This window comes from Atractosteus spatula, chromosome 2, assembly GCF_055471065.1.
Source record: "Atractosteus spatula isolate fAtrSpa1 chromosome 2, fAtrSpa1.hap1, whole genome shotgun sequence".
Lineage (NCBI taxonomy): Eukaryota > Metazoa > Chordata > Actinopteri > Semionotiformes > Lepisosteidae > Atractosteus > Atractosteus spatula.
The window spans coordinates 57,293,435-57,313,663 of NC_142707.1; positions in this window are offsets into that span (position 1 = coordinate 57,293,435).

A 20,229-nucleotide genomic window follows, 5' to 3' on the forward strand; every position below is an offset into this window, starting at 1 on the left:
AAGCAACACCTTTGGGGCTTGTATTAGCGGGGAAAGCTAACCCGTTTATGAAAAAAATAGGTATGTATGTGAATCATACATTTTACCTAGTATTTGTAAATAAAGTGCTTATTTAATGAGAAATGAGTGTACTTTTTTCAAGTCCACTTTTAGCCTTTGTTGTTCAAGACTGACATGGTTCCTTGGCCTGTCAGAGTAAGGCATTCCCTGAAGCCTCAGAACATATCTAGTGGGTCTTCTCTGGATCCAGACATGCAATATCTTTTCTATAACATATAACCACAGTTGAACACAATATTATAAATAATGCCCTATTTGCATGTTACACAGTTTTAAAATAACATCACTTGATTTAATTGTTCAACACTTTTAACTACTGTATACAGTATATTCTATTTTGATTGCATTTTTCCTTGCTTCTCAAGAATTTCTGGAAGATAGAAATGACAAACAACACCTACATCTTTTTTTAAAAATGCAATATTTTGAGCTTGTGTACATTAAATGTCATCTGCCATGCATATGTCTGGTTATGAATTCTATTTAAATCTTTTTGAATAGCATTTGCAGATTCTCCAGTGTTTGCAAATCCTCCTAATGTGGTTTCATCTCCAATTCTGGAATCTTGATCATTGATATAAATTTAAAAATGGTGGTCCTAGTATAGATCCCTGCTGTACTCCACTAATTACATTACCTAGTCTGAGTATTCACCCCTTATCTTTACTCTTTGTTTCCTATTTAATAACCAATTCTCAATTTACATTCTTGTATTACCCTTAATGTTTCAGAATCATTAAGATCCTGGATTGATCTGCCACAAAGGGGTCATCAGGCATTTGGGTTCAGGTCGAAGTGTGTTTTAGCAGCAGTATCTGTGATTAAGCAACCAGATTTTAAGATCTGTCCTGCTCATGCCTTTTGGGAAATGAGCTAGAAAAGATACAGTAAACACCCTCTACTTTATCACTCCTGACCAAAAATCTACATTAAGATGGCCTTTATGTAGTCAAAAAACTATAATAAGAGTAATAAAATGTGGAATTTTGAACTTTTAAGATGACTATGAAACTTAAGAGCTCAAAATGAAAAAGAAAACATAATACAGAGCATTCATGGGCCAGTGGTCCATTCTTAGAATAGCTCAAAATATATGTCACAGAGCTATAAACAACTGGACACAAACATTATATTATTGATCTATGAAAAGTAAATGTAATGTTTAGAAGTAATTGTATTAAAGAACAGCAACATTCAAAGCAAAGCATTTGAACTACTAAGCCAATATAACAAGACAGCAAATATTACCTAAGGGGAATGTAGATTATAGTCTCCAATCCAGTCTACAGGATTTTCAACTTTTCTGATTGTGTCATCTGCAGTTTGCTACATTGCCGGCAAATTTTTAATATGTGCCACACAACAAGCAGGATTAAGATCAAATCTGAAAATCACAAAGCTGTAGCTAGAGTCGGAGCTATAAAAGAGCTGCTTTTCTAACATGACAGAAATAGGGAGTCTAAGAAATATATCTGTTCAGCACAGTCTAATATAGGGATTCGAAAAGTCAAAATATGTCACATCTCTGAATCAGAACAGAAGTGGAAGATATTTTGATATCCAGTCTGTGAGACCATAACAGAGAGCCAACATGCATTGTGATTCAAATCTTTTCTTAGTTTCTATTGTTTTTCCCATAATAGTATGAGCTTTCTGCATAGTGTTTAGGGACTCAATTACATTGCAATTAATGTAATTAACTCTAATAAGCCATTAAAAGTCAGGAGGAGGTCTGCTCAAGTCAATACAAAAAAGAAGGGAGGCATCAAGAAGGTATTATTAACCTGTGTATTATTTCAGCAGAAGTTTCTTACTGAATCATTTTTAAATACATGCCATAGAAAAAAAAGTAATTGAAATTCAGCTATGGATGTGCTCCTCCGTTGGTTCACAACTCTGAATTGTTTTACTTTAACACTATATATAACAGTTTCTGGAATATGCTAGTGAGTAAAAACGCATCTTAAATTGAATTGATGTCATTTTTATATTACAGTACTTTCCTATTATGTACCAAGCCAGGTCTTAAATTGATACAGTATGACTTTTAAGTGACCACATCCAAGTCAGAAAGAAGCATCATTTGAGCCAACTCATATGAATAATAGATTTGAGAAACTATTTTCAACACAAGAAGATTCTGTAAGCAACAAAGTAACTGTTTTATGAGTATTTTCTACATTCTTCATTGAAACTGTGCTTGAGGACAAGCATAAGGCACTAGGGAGAAAGCTTAGAACTTGCGTTAATACATTATGCAAAGTAAAAGTTGGGTAAACTTTTTTTTCTGTTTCTTTCTTTACAGATCAGATGTGTTATTTTATTATAAGACATGCAAGCAAGCTCTTTCACCTGCAGAGAATTGCCTCATCTGATACGTTATGAACTCCACACAGAAGGAAAGTTGGCATTGATGGAAGGAGTGGCATATCTTGCTGATGAAAACCATGCAGACTGCTACCAAGTCACAATAGTCAGGAAGCCAAGAGAGCTCAACTGGTCTCTAACTGAGCTTGGTGGCACTCTGATATCTGAGCTCTGCCACTTGGGGAATCCCACAATGATACCCTTTTCTATTCCTAAATGAACAGTGGATCAACTATTGTCAAGCACACCCCAACTAGTAGAAGCAGGAGAGGGAAATAACAGTTGAAGAAAAAAAGAGACCTGTAAAAACACACAGCTGAAAGAATTATTACTGGAGGAAGACTTAGATACATCTGTGAATATGAGAAGACAAGCAAGGGATCAGGTTACTTTGACCAAGGCGGAAGTCTGCTCTCAAGAATACACACAAAACAAAAACAAATGTGTCTGGACATTACATGGTGACTGAAAATATTGAATAAAAAATTGGACTGTTTTTTTAGACACTAAAGGTCGTATGGAGACAACACCAAGAGGTCGGTGAACTAGGATGCTTTTGTTATTAACTTCTCCAAGATGATTGTGTGCCTTTCAGTAACGAGAAATGAAAACACTGGAAAGATGGCTTCTCAGATTCATTTTGCTGTGCAACATTTTAGGTTCTATTCAACACATTTAGAATAAATGAACAGGTGAAAACCTGTTCAAAATTAATAAAATGTATTATCATGAGAGTGAATACTGTTATAACTGATTAGAGGTACATTAATTGTTAAATATTCAACACCAGAGGGAGGAACATAGATTGAGTACTTGAATTAACAAAAAACGTTTTCACTTTTTTTTCTGTTGTGGTGCTTTGAAGCTCTTATTCTTCTGACTTTTTTTAATTTTCCACATCTCAGTCCTTACTCAGGGATAGGTTATGTTTAATCAAGATTAATTATTTTTAATATTTGCAGAGTTCAGTCTTTGTCTCTCTGATTCCTGGCTTTGGAGAATAGTCTTTCACTTCCAACTGATATTGCCATCACACAAAGAAAATGATGAAATTGTTGTTCCAATAAAGGCGATGAATCTTTGCGTGATTCTAAAGACTCCCTTGTCTTCACTACATACACCTTCAGCTCATAGTGTAAAGCAGATCTTTTCATTGTATCATCCTCAGGGCCACTGTTGGAGAGCTCATAGATGTTTGTAGATGTGTACATCCTTGCTCTCTTGGATGGAAATTGATCACTTTCATCTTTTATACATAGATCAGACAAGCCTTTGATCACAGCTTCTTTTTAGTCATTGCCCAAGAAATGTTTTTTAAACAGTGGATCGAGAAAGGTTGATAATTAGCAGGCAAGGTTTTTCTCAAAGCTTGATAAACTTTTTGAGATTTAGTCTTTCATCTTCAATCCAGCTTCTGATTTAGCTTCAAGCTTTCAGGGCTCTGCAAATTCTAGCCACTGTAGGAAGAATGAGAGAGTACAGTAGCTGGATGTTTTACTCCAGTGAGAGTATTGGTGGTTTCTCTGAATGGTTTTTATATCAAGCACAATTCTTCTAGGAACATTATACAGTCTCTTCAGCAGCCATTTTTAGTAATGTTAAGGGTGGGGAGTAATGTCAGCTCTTGTTTGCTGCAACAGAATAATTAAACGTTAATTCCACATCAAAAACTAGAAAAAAATACACAACATTTCATCTGCTGTGCATTTCTTCACAGGTGCAGAGAAAACTCTAGGATCTTTAGTGTTTTTTTCAATTTCACTGCTGCAAACTGTGGGTTTTTGTTCTGCACATTGAACCACTTTCAAACCGTGTCTATGGTTCAGGTTTAGTTTCAGTCAGAAATATGCCAAGTACTTGGTGATGTCATAAATAGGACTGACATCTTCTACAATATTTTGTCTGCTGGACAAAATCAAGTTTGTAGTGTTTCGAAATGTAGTTTTTCATGTTTTCAGTAAGGTCCTTCACCTGCGTTGTCTAGGACACTAACTGCCCTCAAGAAAAATAGTTTCTGGAACACTGTTGAGCAATGCAATGTATGAGCAATTAGCAATGTAAACATTTTTCTACATAGTGCACAAACTCCAAATGTCTTTAAGTTTCTAGTTTTTTATTATTACTAATATTTTGCATGCTGCAGTTACCTAAATTAACTTACAAGGAAATTATATTATACAAAGCAAAAACTAAATCTAATGTTTTAATAGAGCATTTGAATGCAATGTCAAATATTCAATAAATTCTAATTGTAAAAAGCAGAAATATATTACAACAATTGGGAATGTCATAATTTGAAAACTAATTTTTACAGATCATTTTCTGTTATCAGGACACTAATAATATGACTAAAAGATTTTCTTTACTGTTATCCTTACTGACCACAAAGAACTTTAAAAATTATTGATAAGTGCAAGGGTTTTACATCTTCATTAAGATGTGTACTAAGTTCCAATGTAAAAATGGTGAACTATTGTAAATATTGTACAAAAGAGAGTATTTTGATTTGTAAATGTTTTGCTCTTTATATTGACAAATTCTGGGATATTTTCTGTTCTGAACAGAATGGAACTCTGAAAATGGAAATGATTAACTTAGGTAAGAAAATCAGTTTCTCATGTAGGCCTTGACCAGACTAGCTGTTCATTGTTACAGTATTACTAGCTGTATTATTGTTACAGCTTTCGTCTTCTGAAAAGAACCACAACTTCATAGTAGTTTCACCTTAAAAATCTCTTTTTCCCATTTCCTATTTACATTTGGAAATATAATAACAAGAATCAAGATTTCAAGGAGAAAAAAATGCAACACCTGTTATTTACTTTTTCCCGGGAGAGGCAGATTGAAAATGGTGCTTAATTCCGCAGAGAAAAATCCACTCATAAATCCTTCCACTTTCTAAGTGCTTCATCCACTTCATATTCGCAGAGGAGCTGGAGCCTTTCCTTGCAAGCAATGGCTGCAAGACAAGATACAGTGCACCCTGGTAGGGACGCCAGTTCATCACAGGACACGCACCAGTACATACACACAAACATTAACACCTAGGGTCAATTTTCCCAGAAGGCAATCAACCTACCGGTATGTCTTTGGATTGTGGGAGGAAACTGGAGCACCCAGAGGAAACCCACACAAACACAGAGAGAATTTACAAACTCCATGCAGATAGCTCCCCAGGTCCAGACTTGAACCCAGAGCCCCAGCTATGACACAGCAACACTTCCCAAAACTCTCATGAATAATTCATTGAGTTCAAATTTTACAAAATGTCAAAAACAAAACAGACAAATACTATTAATGCTTTGCTTACTGCCTAAAAAGTATCTAAGTGGTTTGTTTTTTACATAAATCTAAATGACATGCACAGTATCAGTTGCATTTACTGTACATTGGTTATCACATAATATAAAATGTTGTTTACTATGCAACAAAACAAAAGTCTGGTAGTAAATAAACATATACATACTGTATATCAGAATTTGATTCCAGTATCATTTGATTTTGGTGGAAGGTCATACCATTTGACTTTTATGTTTGGATCTCAAAATTAAGCAAATCAATGATGTTGAATATTTCAATGATATATTTGCAAAAAATCCTATTTTCCTCCTTACAATAGTTAAATGTTCTGAAAATGTGCTGAACTGTGCACCTAAAACTAATCTTTGTGACTCGAACAGGCTATCCAGCCATGTTCCCTAATCAATAATGGCTGGATGAGATCCTTGGATCAATTAGCGACAATAACCAAACAAGGTAAGTACAGTATGCCAAATGGTCTCTTGTTTGTAACTTTCCTTCTTTCTAACTGTAGGAAATACCAGGTTGATTTCACATACAGTATATAATTTTCACTTATTACTGCTAGCGCTCTGCATGTATTCGCTCAGGTTTTTTGTAAATGTATTTTTGATTAAATGTCTTTTCTTTTTTAAATAACATTTTGTTTTGCTTAACTACAGTGTGTATTAATCTTTAACATAAAACACATGATTATGATTAAAAGACTGGTGATTATGATGAAGCACTCAATGCATACACTTTTTTAGTGGGTGGAGTGCACATTTCTACATTAGCTCAAAATTGTTGTTTTGCTTTAGGCATTTCTGAAATCTGATTTTTGGGGGGAGATTATAGTTTGTGTTAACGGGATTATGTGCTCTCTGTGACCCTTTTAAGAGGATACCAATGCTTCCATCTTACTAGTGCATGTGAAAGGCTATTAATATACTGTATCTGTAAGGAGCTCATGTAATATACCTGCTGTGTCCACAGAGAGAAGTGAAACAATCCATCTTGTAAGTGAGATAAGAACATATCCAGGACTGAAGAGATTTTTCAAAGTTGCTCAAACACATTTACTGCATTTCATTTTATACAAGAGGCCATACTGAATGCACTCCACGTTTTAAAGCAGCTGTTATGTACCAAAATGAAGATGTTCACTTCAACCATGACAGAAATATAAAGAATACGCATATACTTAAGCCTCATCATTAAAAAATACCATATATACATACAGTAAGTATCCAAACCTTGTCAAGTTGTACATTTTACACTATAGTCATACAGTAAATACTCAAATCCCATCATGCAGTAATAGAGTATACTTTATATACTCTAACCTTATTAGGCATACATAATAGGTTTATAAATACACAACACCTCATCAGGAAGTAGTATTGTATTTATGAATAGTACAGTCTATTCATAAATAGACTTTTTCAGGCATTAATATATATACCATAAACTCAAACCTCATCAGGTATTGATGTATATGGTAGAGTCATAAATACTCAAACCTCATCAGACAGTAATATATATGAATATATCATAGGGCTTTAAACATGTATTTTAAAATATTATGAAAAGGTCACATATTAAAGCAGTTTTGTTTTTGCAAAATACAGAGACCTGAAAAGTTTAATTTGCAGATCATAAATATTCATTGTAATTATAGGAAATTCTAATTTTGTATTTCTAAAGAAATATAATTGTACTGATCTCCTCTTCATTCCTGTTCTTAATGTTACAACTGTCACACAGCCACATAAATAAGCTGGAATGCACCCCAGGAGGTTACACAGTCAAAGCCACAGATATTCACAAATCCATTCACCTGCTCAGTGAAGGTAAATCAAGCATAGCACATTTTGAAAACTAATTGTAAGGTACTTCTGAGCAATAATAAGTGTTTGTGTGCAATTACAAACAGGTGGTGGACTCAATATGTGCAAAGAACTAGCACAGGATAAATCATTTATTTTCAAAGCAGAAATGTTTTAAAACTGGACACCCACACAAGAATTGATGTGTATTCTTAAATCTCCAGGAGCTAAATAATGTACAGTGTAAATTAACTGTTTAATTGACATTCCTGGACAAAATCGGCCTCAGCTAGAAAAAACAAGCTACATTTGACCATAGATTTTAAGAAGCAGTTGTACTGTAATTCTCTGCTTGTTGTACAATTATGATACTCATTGGCCCGTGTTTGTTCCATGTTTTATATCACCCATAATGAATCATAAAATGCATTTTTCCGAGCCTGGGTCATGTCACTAGCCTACTGTGACTGAGATGCCCCAAGCTGTGATGCTCAAGAAACTGAGCGCCACCGTGAGCAAAGCAGGATTAGGCCAGCAGAGATTAATCAGCAAGGAATGCAGCATTTATCTGGCCTAAGAATTCATTTCACACTTCTAAAATATGCTAACAACATACTGCAAAGTCAGAAAAACACTGAATTATGTGTGATCTAAAACATGGTCCAGAAGTGGGCCAAGAATAGTTAAACACCATATCATACAACAAACAAAAATTATTTCATATTGATTATTCACTCTTTTCTTTTGATTTCTGTTTTCAGTTAATGTTTTGATCGTGTGGAGTATGATGTGTGTGTGTAACAAATATTCCTTTCTGCTTCAAAGTATCATGACAGCAAGCTTACAATCAACTGTAAGCAAACTGTGCAAAGATCTGAATACCTTTGCAAGAAACTAAATATTTAAAATACAGTATGGTCTTTTATCATAAATATTTTTTGTATTATATCATATGGCTTTGAAATATTAACATTTTGATACAAACTTTACTCTTGAAAGTAGGAAAGGGGCAATTTATCAGTTTCTTATGGTACCTTTACAAAAACCCAAGTCATACAAAATAATGGCAGCAACAGTAAAGGAATAACATATTTTTATATGGGAGCTTTCAAATTGTATTTGGCTATATTAACACAGAAAACCTACTTGTTTTTATAAGATCTCTTAGCTTTTCCTTGTGGTATTTATGACTGCAAATAAAGAAAACAGAATATGTCCCTGGGGTGAGGTTGTTTCCTTATTTCATACAAATACAATTGCCAGTCTTCATAAGAAGGAAAACAAATAAGTCCTTATCTTTATTATTTCACTTTTCTTTCTACTTCACAGTTGTACTGAAACCCATAACAGGCCAATCCGCATTACTAGGATACTGTGAAAAACAGCTAAATATAGCTTTTGTAGATGAATGTGGGTGTGAATGGAAAACAAGGAGTCAGGACCCGAGCTCCTGCTGTTGCCTATACGTCATTAGATCACCCGCAATTATAACATAATGTGTTCTGCCCACTTCTGGTGTATCTGAGTACTTCTTAAAGCATATAAAAACTGATTAATGATATGTCATTTGTGATTGATGCAACCAAGAAGTGACTGCCTGCCTACACTGTTCTCCATTAAGCTATGAGTCTTTATAGAAGGTTATTGTTTCAAAGAGTATGCAAAAGCACTAGTGTTTCAAGGGCCTCAGCACTGCAGTTCCTAGGCTTTCAAACTTACTTGCTGCAAAGTGCTCTCTTTTTAAACAAAAGCTGACAAGCTGCAGGTCGAGCAAACAATGTTGGTCATCCCCGTGGGTACAATGTGACCGAGACACATGAAATGACACAGGCCTGCGACTTCAAGAACACTACATGGGAACCTTGATAAGCAGCTGAAAAAGAGTACTGATGGTTGGCATGCCTTTCAAAAGCTGTCTCGATGAGAGCTTTTTTAACTTTCATTGTTTTGAGCACACTGGTTTTAATACAAGCTACTCCAGTTATTGCCCTTCTGTGAAAATAACTCTCAACTGGTTTGTATATTAGTCAATACAAAGTTACAGTATTTGCTTTCTCTTTGTTACAGTTCAGTGCTTACTGTTTACCAGTAACGTGGAGAGCAGTTCACTTTCAAAGAGTCAATGAGGTAAATTGCAGTCTACCTTTTATTAGTAAACAGGGTTGGCCGGGGTGTCTAATGTACAATACAAGTGCTGTATTGTACCAGGCGGTGTGGTGGCTCTATGGCTAAGGATCTGTGCCTGTAGCTGGAAGGATGCTGGTTCGTATCCCACGGCTGGCAGAGGAATCCTACTCCGCTGGGACCCTGAGCAAGGCCCTTAACCCCAACTGCTCCAGTGGTGCTGTATTAATGGTTGACCCTGCACTCTCCCTATCTGTGTGTCTCATGGAGAGCAAGTTGGGGTAATGACAAATTCCTAATACAAGAAATTGTATATGGCTAATAAAGTAATCTTATCTCTAATGCTGGAGGGCCCGAGTGTCTGCAGGTTTTCTATGTCTTTTTTAAAGGAGCACCTGAATAACTAGGAGAAGTGGTTAAATTGGTCCGGTTTTAAGCCAAATAACCACTACACCCCGGTATACCAGTCTATCACGGGTGACTCATAAACATAAACATGCACACACTCACACCAGGGCCAGTTTTTCCTGAAGCCAATTAACCTACCAGTATGTCTTTGGACTATGACAGCAAACCGGAGCACCCGGAGGAAACCCACACAAACACAGGGAGAACATATAAACTCCACGCAGATAACACCCCAGTTAGATCTGCAAGGCAACAGTGCTAACTACTGCAATAATACAATGATATCATATATTTATGTGGTTCATATTTGGCTGCTTTTGTACCACATAAATAAATAACAGCATTGAGATGTGAAACAAGCACAGCTCATAAACTGGCTTTCAAAGACTAAATAATGAAACACTTGAAAGTGTTGCCAGTGCTTGTCACCTGAAGTGTATTTTATTCAAGCTGTGTCACAAGAGAGACCAACCATTGTTTTTTGTAATCTTTTATTTCCCCACCTATAGACACAGACACATTTATTTCAGGTAAAGCACGCATATTTTTAATTGACTTTGTATTTGTATAATTATTTCACTAACTGCCCAAAATGCCAGGGGTAATTTCTGACATACCGGGGCAAGAGAAGACGCTAACTGTATTGTATTATATACTGTAGGTACCTGACTATATAGTAGACATATATAGAGAGCTTATACCCAGGCATGCTTTTCGTTACTTTATTTTAATTTAAAAATGCATTTAATTTGGTTTAAATAGTAATTCTGCTTATCCATATGCTGAAAACTCAAGAAGAAAATAAATTAAAAATAAGAATTAGGGATATTTGTATCACTTAACCTTTTTTCTCTGTCTTCCTGGTAATTTTCTGCTGGTTCTGCTACAGAATATCATAAATATTTTTTTTTAAAAGAGAAATATTAACAACTTTTGTTTTCTGAATGGTCAGCATCTGGAATGCAAAGTTACATAGTGGCTTTTATGTCTGTTCCAATGGATGTCAGTGAAAGGGTTAAATGAGCAAGAGAAAAAAAATGGCCACTTCGATGTTATTTGGCAATAGTTTTAAGGGCTAATCTAAATTTTCAAATAACAGGCCAACAGAGTGCTAATTTTGTATTCTACTGAAATGTACGACTGACATTTCATGAAAGCATGAGCCAACAACATGATACCACATTCTTTCTACGGACCACACTGCTTGAGTCCTGGTGATAAACCTGAACGAGCGGTTGGAAACCTTGGATTGCACAAGCTCTGTGGAAAAGTTGAGAAAAAAGAAGAAGCTGCTGATATGATTGTTAGCTTTAAACGGCTTCAGTTCAGTGCACTGGTGTCTGAAGACCTCTATTCATCTACAGGGCCAGAATAGATGAAGCAGGCAGGCAGCAAGGCACAGGGCCAGACAAGTGTACTCTGTTCTGCCAGTAAGCCTGAACCCTGACTTTGGGGCAGACTTGACTGGAGGGGGAGAGTAATTTAGTCTCCATGGTTATTCATTCAGAGGCTTACCCAGTGGAAGACTGACAATTGTGTCTAATTGTGTGTTAAGATTGAGACCTTGTTCCTGGATTCGGAAACCATATGAAGAAAGAGAGCGACACATCCAATTTCCAGCATGAGTGGTACAGTTCAATCTGTTTCCAGTCTTCAAAAAGAAAATTAATTTTCTGGAAATAGAGGTGTACTGAATATTGCTTTGTCATTTTCTAATGTTTACAAGAAATATTGTGATTTTCCTTTTGTAGCTTTTTAAACTGACTGAAATATCCTTCTTCTATGCTCACCTATTGTAGCTGATTAAGTCATGTAGAATTATATTTGTTGCTACTTCACAGTAAGTAACAGGAAATACAAAGTTGAAGAAAAAAAGTATTCTAACATAATGTGTTCTAAGCAGCATTTTACATACTCCCAGTGAAAGCAATCCTAAATCTTCTGAGTTTTTCCAGAATTGTCTCACAAGAAGAATGAAGTGGAGAATGCTTCAATTAGGGCGGTGTAATTTGAGGTGTACCACAGGGATTTGTATCAGGACCACTGCATTTCCTAATTTATATTAATAATTGAAATTCTGGTTTTGTGTACGTATTCATCAAAATGGCAGATAAAACCAAATTGGAGAGATTAGCAAAAATTGTAGAAGATTCTAAGGAATTTTAAAAAAGTATAGCTTTCATGGAATAAATCCAGAGGTCCAGGTTACATTTATGAGTTCAAAGAAATGTCTTTCACTGACTGGCTAAAATAACTTAATGTTTTTACTCTTTTTTTTAGTGTTTTTCATGTACTTCTTCAGAATCAACAATGAAACACGAAACAGAAGATAGATGGGTGAAATCATTAAAAACTGATAACAGAGGATGTTCTACACACCAAGGGATGAAAGAGTGTGGAGTTAATGAGGTGAGGTGATAAAGCCAGCAACTCCATGTCTTTCTGGAAATGGCAGGAAGAGAACATTTGATTTTAGGTACTATCAACTAAATAAATTAAATGTCATGAATTTGCTAAAAATGGCCTTTAAGTAATATATTCCATTCTCAATATACATAACAGATGAAGTTCATTTTGTGCGACTGTATAGATAACAGTCAAAAATAAAAAAAAGGTTTCTTCAGCCATTTAATAACCCATAGAAAAAAGATTTGAATATAAACATAGTTAATATCTGATATATTTACACACTGTTAGTGGTATTCGTCTCACCATAATAAGTTAATACACAAAATACTGAATTCTGAAGATGGACAGCATTCTGGCATAATACTTAGCACAGCTGCCTAAAAGCTTCAGAGTTCTGAGTTTGATTCCAGACACCGGCATCTGTCGGTGTGGATTTTATACGTTTTCCTCATGTTCATGTGGGTTTTTGCTGGGTAATTGGTTTGATTGGCTATACTGAATGCAAAATGTCCCTTTTGCCATTGCCCTGTGATAGACTGCTGACCCAGGGGGAGAGCAGTCATAGACTCCCACTTGCTTAGACTATCAGTAGAACAAGAGGTTAACTGATAAAGATGGATGGATGGATGCATTATCTGGAGATCACTGAACTTCAGTTACATAAAGTTTATTATTATTATACTTGGCCACCCCCTCTCCCCTCCCTGTTTTCTATTCAACCTTGACCATTGGCTATTGAACTATTCTTGTCAGGTATCCATATGTATTTCAGATTCTCTTTTAATAAGGCTTTGAACCTAATTTAATTAGGAACTTGTTATACAGCTAGCTTGAGGGAAGATATCAAAATTAGAACCCAAGATGTTCCTTAGAATCAATTTTAAATCCCTGGCTGCTTACTGGACAATATTACACTATGAAAACTAAAGCCTAATGTTAAATACCAGGCACGATATTAGGCTATAATAATGAACTTTTATATTTTTCTCCAAGATGCAGGATCATCACAAGAAAGCAAGTCAGGTAGCTCTTAATGCAGTCATTAAAGAGATAAGTTTTACATGGCAGCAGATGACAACTTCTGCTGCACCGGAGCTGGGCTTCAAATGTTGCAAAGGACACCCTTGGTGTATGTATTTACAATGGCACACTGCTGGCATGGGTATCACTCCATATAATCGAGGGTTTATGTTTTAAAGATAATTATAGGCAACATTAAATTTAGGCAATATTACCACCCTCCACTAGTTCATCATAGTTGAAAACATAAAACGGACAACTAGTTTATGAAGTTTTATAGTTATTTATATATTTATAACTATACAGACAAGCAGGTCTGTTTTTGTGTTTTTCTGTCTAAAATCGATATGTAATATGATAAACAGAAGAAGAAAAACATCATCTTAAATTGTGGTTCACCAGCATTCTCTTGATTTAGTACTCTGACACAATGTGCTTTTAGAATTTAGTTCTATATTGGCCTATAAGCCCCATTTTTATGTACTGTATGAAGGACCCCCTAACCAGTATCTCCTTTGTGTGAGAGCTACATTTACCTGAAGACCTTCAAGACCCTTCTCAAGCATTACTGCTTTTAGCTTCCAACTGCTAATGTGTTAAAAACACAGTACATTGAATCTTAATGTCTCCATAAGCTGCCCTTGTTCTTACAGTGTAGGTACGCCTTTTCATGCTCCTTTTGCATAATAGTCTACTATCTTTCAAAATTAAGCATGATGCTGTGATAGAATCACTTAGTGTATATGAAAATGGCAAGCTCTGATGGACTGAATGGGCTTTTCTTGTCATAAAATAGTGATGTTCTTACATATTTTGTTAATATTAGTCATGTAATTAAGGTATGTCACAACCTTAATACTTGTGTTATCTTTTAATGTAGATATTCAGCTTCTTTGGTATTTTGTTTTGTAGCCGATTTATTTTTTTTCCTCATAGGAAGTAGTTCAGACACATGATTCATTTTGTTAACTTTCTTGTATCATTTGACAACCAAACCTTTAGCATCTTTTTTGCATGTAGCTAAAATGTCATAGTGTCAGAGTGTATAAAATCTGGTGAAGATCACTATGGCAGAAGGCATTTAAAAGAAAGGTGATAACTATAGTGTATGAATTGATGCTGATGGCAAAAATGAGCGAAAATCCTTTTGGTAGATTAGAGCTTTTGTAAGAAAGGGTGATATGCTACTGGAGGTGAAGTCTCTTTAATTAGATTTTGGACTCTTTTGTAACAGAGTTGTCTAAATCAGTCAGACAGGTACTTAGGGAATCTGCACTCTGATTGCATTACTGATCTGAAATATCTATCTATGTTACATGTGCCAGTTTGGCTAATCAAAAAATATCTTTTGATTTGTTTTTTAAGCATATACAGTACCTCACATTGTTTCTCTTCCACTGTACAAAAGTATGTCATTAGTAGGATCTTTTCATCATTATTTTTACCTTATATAGTAATTTAAAGTCTTCATCTCTGGGGATCCAAGGACATACAGTACCTGTATATGACAGGTATTCCAGAAGTTCTGAAACTCACATACATGTTATTTAAAATATATGGTCAACATTTTTTTATGCAAGGAACAAAGCACTAAAAGGAACTCCTTGTACTCCGTGGAAAATCCATATTTTTATTAGGGTGTTCTTCCCCTCATTGTTCCACAATGGTGTGGCACTCATAGTTGAAACACGGCAAGAAGTCACTAGAATATGACCCCACATATGAGAAGCTCCAGAGACACAGCAAGTCTGGAAACAATGTCTGCTGTGGGAACCATCAGAACTAATCCTGTCTGATCACTGGAACAAGGCTGTAGAAGTTAAAAAAGAAATCAGCATTTCTGTTGGAGGCATTGAAACCATTATGTTGTAACATTCTGACATGAAATGTTTGTGGTAAATGTTTCTTGAAACTAGATCAAATCACTTTTTGATCAATTAGCATTCCTGTTGCCAGCCTCCACTTTTTGCTTGTTATTGTTATCCCCCTTTTTGGATTGTTGATTTGTACTCATGATAGATCTGACATGGAAGAGACAAAGAAAATAGAAAAATGAGAACAGAAAAACAGTCACACTCAGACCACTCAGACCGTCCAGCCCATTGGGAAGTATTTAACTGATCCAAGGATGTCATCCCCTCTTTTCTTAAAAGAAAACACAGTATTTAGTCAACAATATGTATGGGTAGTTTTCCATAGTCCCAAAAACTGTTCTCTCGCTCTCTCACACTCTCTCTCGAACAGCCATCAGCTTTTCTGCTACTTTCTAAGATTGTTTCTCTGTCTCCTCTATTCATGTCAGAATTCTCTCTCCCACAGAACCCTGTTGTGCATCTTGCTGTCTAATAGGTAGTAACAACAAGCAGCAAAGTAACTTTTTAATAACTCAGACAAATTATATTCTTTGTTTTCCCTTAAATACTGTAATACTTCAGAATTGACAATTATCATAAGATTCCACTGAAGCTGCTATTACATCACCATGTCAATGTCTGCGCATTTGCACTGATAAATTCTCAGTTGTCCTCCACGTTTGTTTAATAACCAGGTTATAACAAAACAAAATGTTTCAGAGAAGCTTCATATTTTTAAATGTAGTTTTTTTTTAATAGAATTGTACTGTGTCTCAAAACTGCATAAATCCCCTCTTTGTAAAATTACTAAACTAGAAACCAGGGTGGCTTTTCTAGAACACGTCCAACAGCTTAGCTTTACTGATGATGCTGCTCTGGAAACCCCTTTGTCAAAAGAAACGTCTGCTCAGGCTTCATGCCAAAGGGATCTAGGCAGATTTATTTTTTTGATGGAAGCCAGAACAATTAAAATTAAATTAATTTTTGCAGAAATTCTTTCTATTAGATTGGCACAGGGTGTGTTATAGTCAGATCATACACATGTAAACTCCGAGTTGACCACTTTCTAAATTCTTGATCTGATTTCTGATTTCTGCTTTTTTCATTGAATTTCTTTGGATTTGAAAGCAATTTTGAGATGAGACAGTTGTAAAGAAAATTACTTCTTTTCCACTGACACAATGGTTTTATCTAGGTAGACTCAACACGTAATCATGGTGGCTCAATCTTACACACTCAAAAACACTCCAAACTTAAAACATAGCTATTTACGTAGAGAAACACATATCATTTAACATGTATTTTCATCAGCTAAAGTATAATAAAAAGTTTAAATTTTCACCAATACAGATCTATGGCTTCCTAATATTTGGATCACTATTGCCCTTTTTTCCAGTGCATTCATTTTACGTGAATGAACAATGTTATTCAGTTGAAAAAATCACAAACATATTGATGGATAAGGAACACAGTCTCATAATAGTGCAGGGTGAATCTGACGTAATATAAGTTATTAGATATAATTTAAAGTTTGTATTAATGTTTTTCTCAAAAGCTATGCCATGTCATATGCTTTGTTTGTATCAATTACTGCTGTTTTTTCTAAGAACTTCTTCCTGAGAGGTGTGTGTCTTTTAATTGACCACAGCAGTAGGAAGTATATAATTCAATAAGCTACAGCTGTAGGCAGCATTACAAATGCAGACAGCTTACTTCCCAAGTGAAAGAGGCAATCAGTCTAATCTGGATTCTGGACAGAGAGGAAGCAAGAGCATGTTTCCCCAGTTATACTGTATGATTGAGTTGTTAATAGTTCATCTAGCACACGCAAAGAGAGGTAAAAGATCTGGCCGAACCAGAGGAAGTGACTTACCGGTGTTTGTGTGTTGGTGTGTCAGCCTAACTCATGCAGAGACATAGCAGTGAAATAGTGACTGGCCGGTCCGTAGCTAGGGATGAGGAGGCGTGTGTTTGTCTGTGTGCAGCAGAGAGACTATGCTGTTGATATACTGTATTTGGTGAGCGTACCAGTTTGTGTTATGAGTAAGCAGGCTATGCTCCACTGGGTCACCAGTAAGGTAAAGAAGGTAATAGAATTTTTGCAGCCAAATGAGAACAACTGGGTGATGACATTCCACTGCTACTGTCTGAAACAAACAGGTGTGTAAGAGCTAGAGGCATATGGTTCACTGAGGCTGGGATACTGCGAGCAAAGGGCTCATTGGTGTTTAGTTAGAATATTGAGTGTGACATCAGAGGAGGTCATAGAACATATGATCAAAGCTTGAGAGAAATACAAGGACTGTGAGTACAAGTCTCTTAGCCTAGGACACCACAAGCAAAGTGTCAGCATAGGCTTGCCTGAATTAACACCCATTGATGAGTTATAGTAATAAACATCTCCATTTGATTTAAATGTTAGTAATGTACATAAGAACATAAACAAAGAGATAAATGAGAGAATCTAGTCTAGAGTCTAGAATCTAGAATCTTTGGCCCATCTAGTTGTTCATTTGCTAGTAGCTATTTGATCTTCTCTATCCATTTCTTGAAAGCTAGATTATCATATTTGACAATGTGGCTGTATAACTTCTTGCTACACTGAGGATTTGGGAAAAAGTCCATTGTGGTTATTTTGTCAATGCCTTTGATGATTTTGAATACTTGAATCAAATCTGTTCTTACTGTGCTCTTCTCTGTTTAGGATTAGGATTAGATTAGGTTCTTTTAGCATAGCAGAGAAGTACATTCTATGACCATCTATTCTTTTTATCGTTTTATTGCTCTCACACATCATCTGAAAATTGAAATGATTTCTCCATGTAAGCACCTAAACACCTTTTTCATGAATAGCTTCTTTAAAATCAGTGTTTCCTGTATTAAATCTATAGTTTAGATTTCTACTAACTGAATGTAACACCCTGAAGTTGTTTACATAAAATGTCACATTTTAATGGTGTTTGCTCAGTAACACATTGGTAAATTATTTTGTTTCCTTTGCAGCTTCCTCAGTGTTTGCTAATCCATAGGTCTTTGTATAACACCACAGATTACATTAGTTTATCAAACATGTCAGAATCCAAATCATGATATAAATGAAGAAGACCAGTGGTCCTGTTTTGGATCCCTGTGGTACTTTACTAATTACATCACCTCCATCTGAGAATTCCCCCTTATACTGTATATACCCTCTGTTTCAAATCCATTTAGTAATTATTAATCCAACTGCAAGCATTATCTTGCCTACCATCTGCAATTTTAGATTTAATCTTACATAAGGAACTTTATCAGAGGTTCTTTGAAAATCATAAAATCAATCATAGTAATCCGTCATATTTTTTGTTAATATCCATTACTCATGTTGCTTGTTCAAATAACTTTAACAAATTAGTTAAGCAATATGTATCTTTACTTATTCTTTTTTGATTATGACATAGAATCCTCCATTTTATTTCTAATTATCCTTTCCATCACCATACATGTGATAGAAAAAACATTAATTGGTTTAATTACTTTGTTCAGTTTTGTCACCCTGTTTATGGTTGGTTGATACTTGAGCAGCTTTCTAGCCAATGGATATTACCCCTGTGTTTAGTGACAGTTGGAAGACTGATTAATATTTTATTAGACTTTATTTTATTTGAAAATAGGATGAAGGATGTTTCCCCTATTTTTTTCTGTTACTCCATCGCCTTTGTTTCTTACACTGTGTGCAATTTCCTGATATATTTTCCCATTATTTTTCATTGCTAGCTAAGAATTCCAAAAAACAAATCCGTCAATTTCAATTAAAAGTTAAATATGTAACCTCTTGCAAAGATGTCAAAGCTTAAGAGAAGAAGTCATATGGTGAAGCCAAGTGTATCCGTGTTGTAGACTTAACAGCAAATGCAGACATGCACTGCTGTGTAGTCTGAAGTGTTTAATGAGAATAGTCTGTCCAGCTTGGGCTGCTGCATAACCTTAAGCAGCAGTGATATTACCAGGCCTGCTACAAAACATCAATTTTTGAGTTTTTATACTGAAATCTGAAGATATCTGTAACCTTCCTAATGTCACATCCCTAGGCATTGTGATATAGAAATGCAATGTTAGAAGTATAAGTACAGATATTTGGAGCAATTCATAAAGCCATTCTTGTTTTGAACCTAGGCCTATCTAGCCTACAAGACAAATTATTTTTGTATCAAAGTTTATTGTTAAAGATGCTAAAATAGCCCTTTATGGACTCTTGGTGAGTACTGCTTTAAATATTCTAGAAATAAAGTGAAATTTATATTAGTTCTAGCTACAGTATGTGCAATAAAAATCTACCTGAAAATGATAATCAACAAATCTAATGTTCTTGGATTCTTGTTCTGTTTTTTATTGCCCTAGAAAACATACAGTAAATCAGACATCGTGCTAATTTAGACAGCAGGCAGCAGACACAGCACTTCACAGATTCAAATCGACCGTGCTTTGTCTGTCAGCCTAAGTCCTTGTAACCAGTTTTGAGAACACTTTTTTGCTGGAAGTGATTTAACATTGCAAATGGTGACCTAATCAGAACAATTAGTAAATCGGACAGCATACATATTAGGATCCATCCATTTTCAATTACAGCTTTGTTCAATCCAGATCTGTGGTGAGCCAGACACTAACCTGGCAGACCATAGGAGCAAGACAGGATACAACCTTCACAAGATGACTCTTGCAGAGCCCACAAACAGAGGCAGAGGTCAGTTTTAGAACACCAGTTAACCTTAAGTGCATGCCTTTGAACTGTGAGAGGAAACTGAAGCACCCTACAGAAATCCATCTGGACATGAGGTGAACATGCAAACTCCACAGAGACAGAGGTGTCCCAGGTTCAGAATCACACCCACTAAGATCTGTGA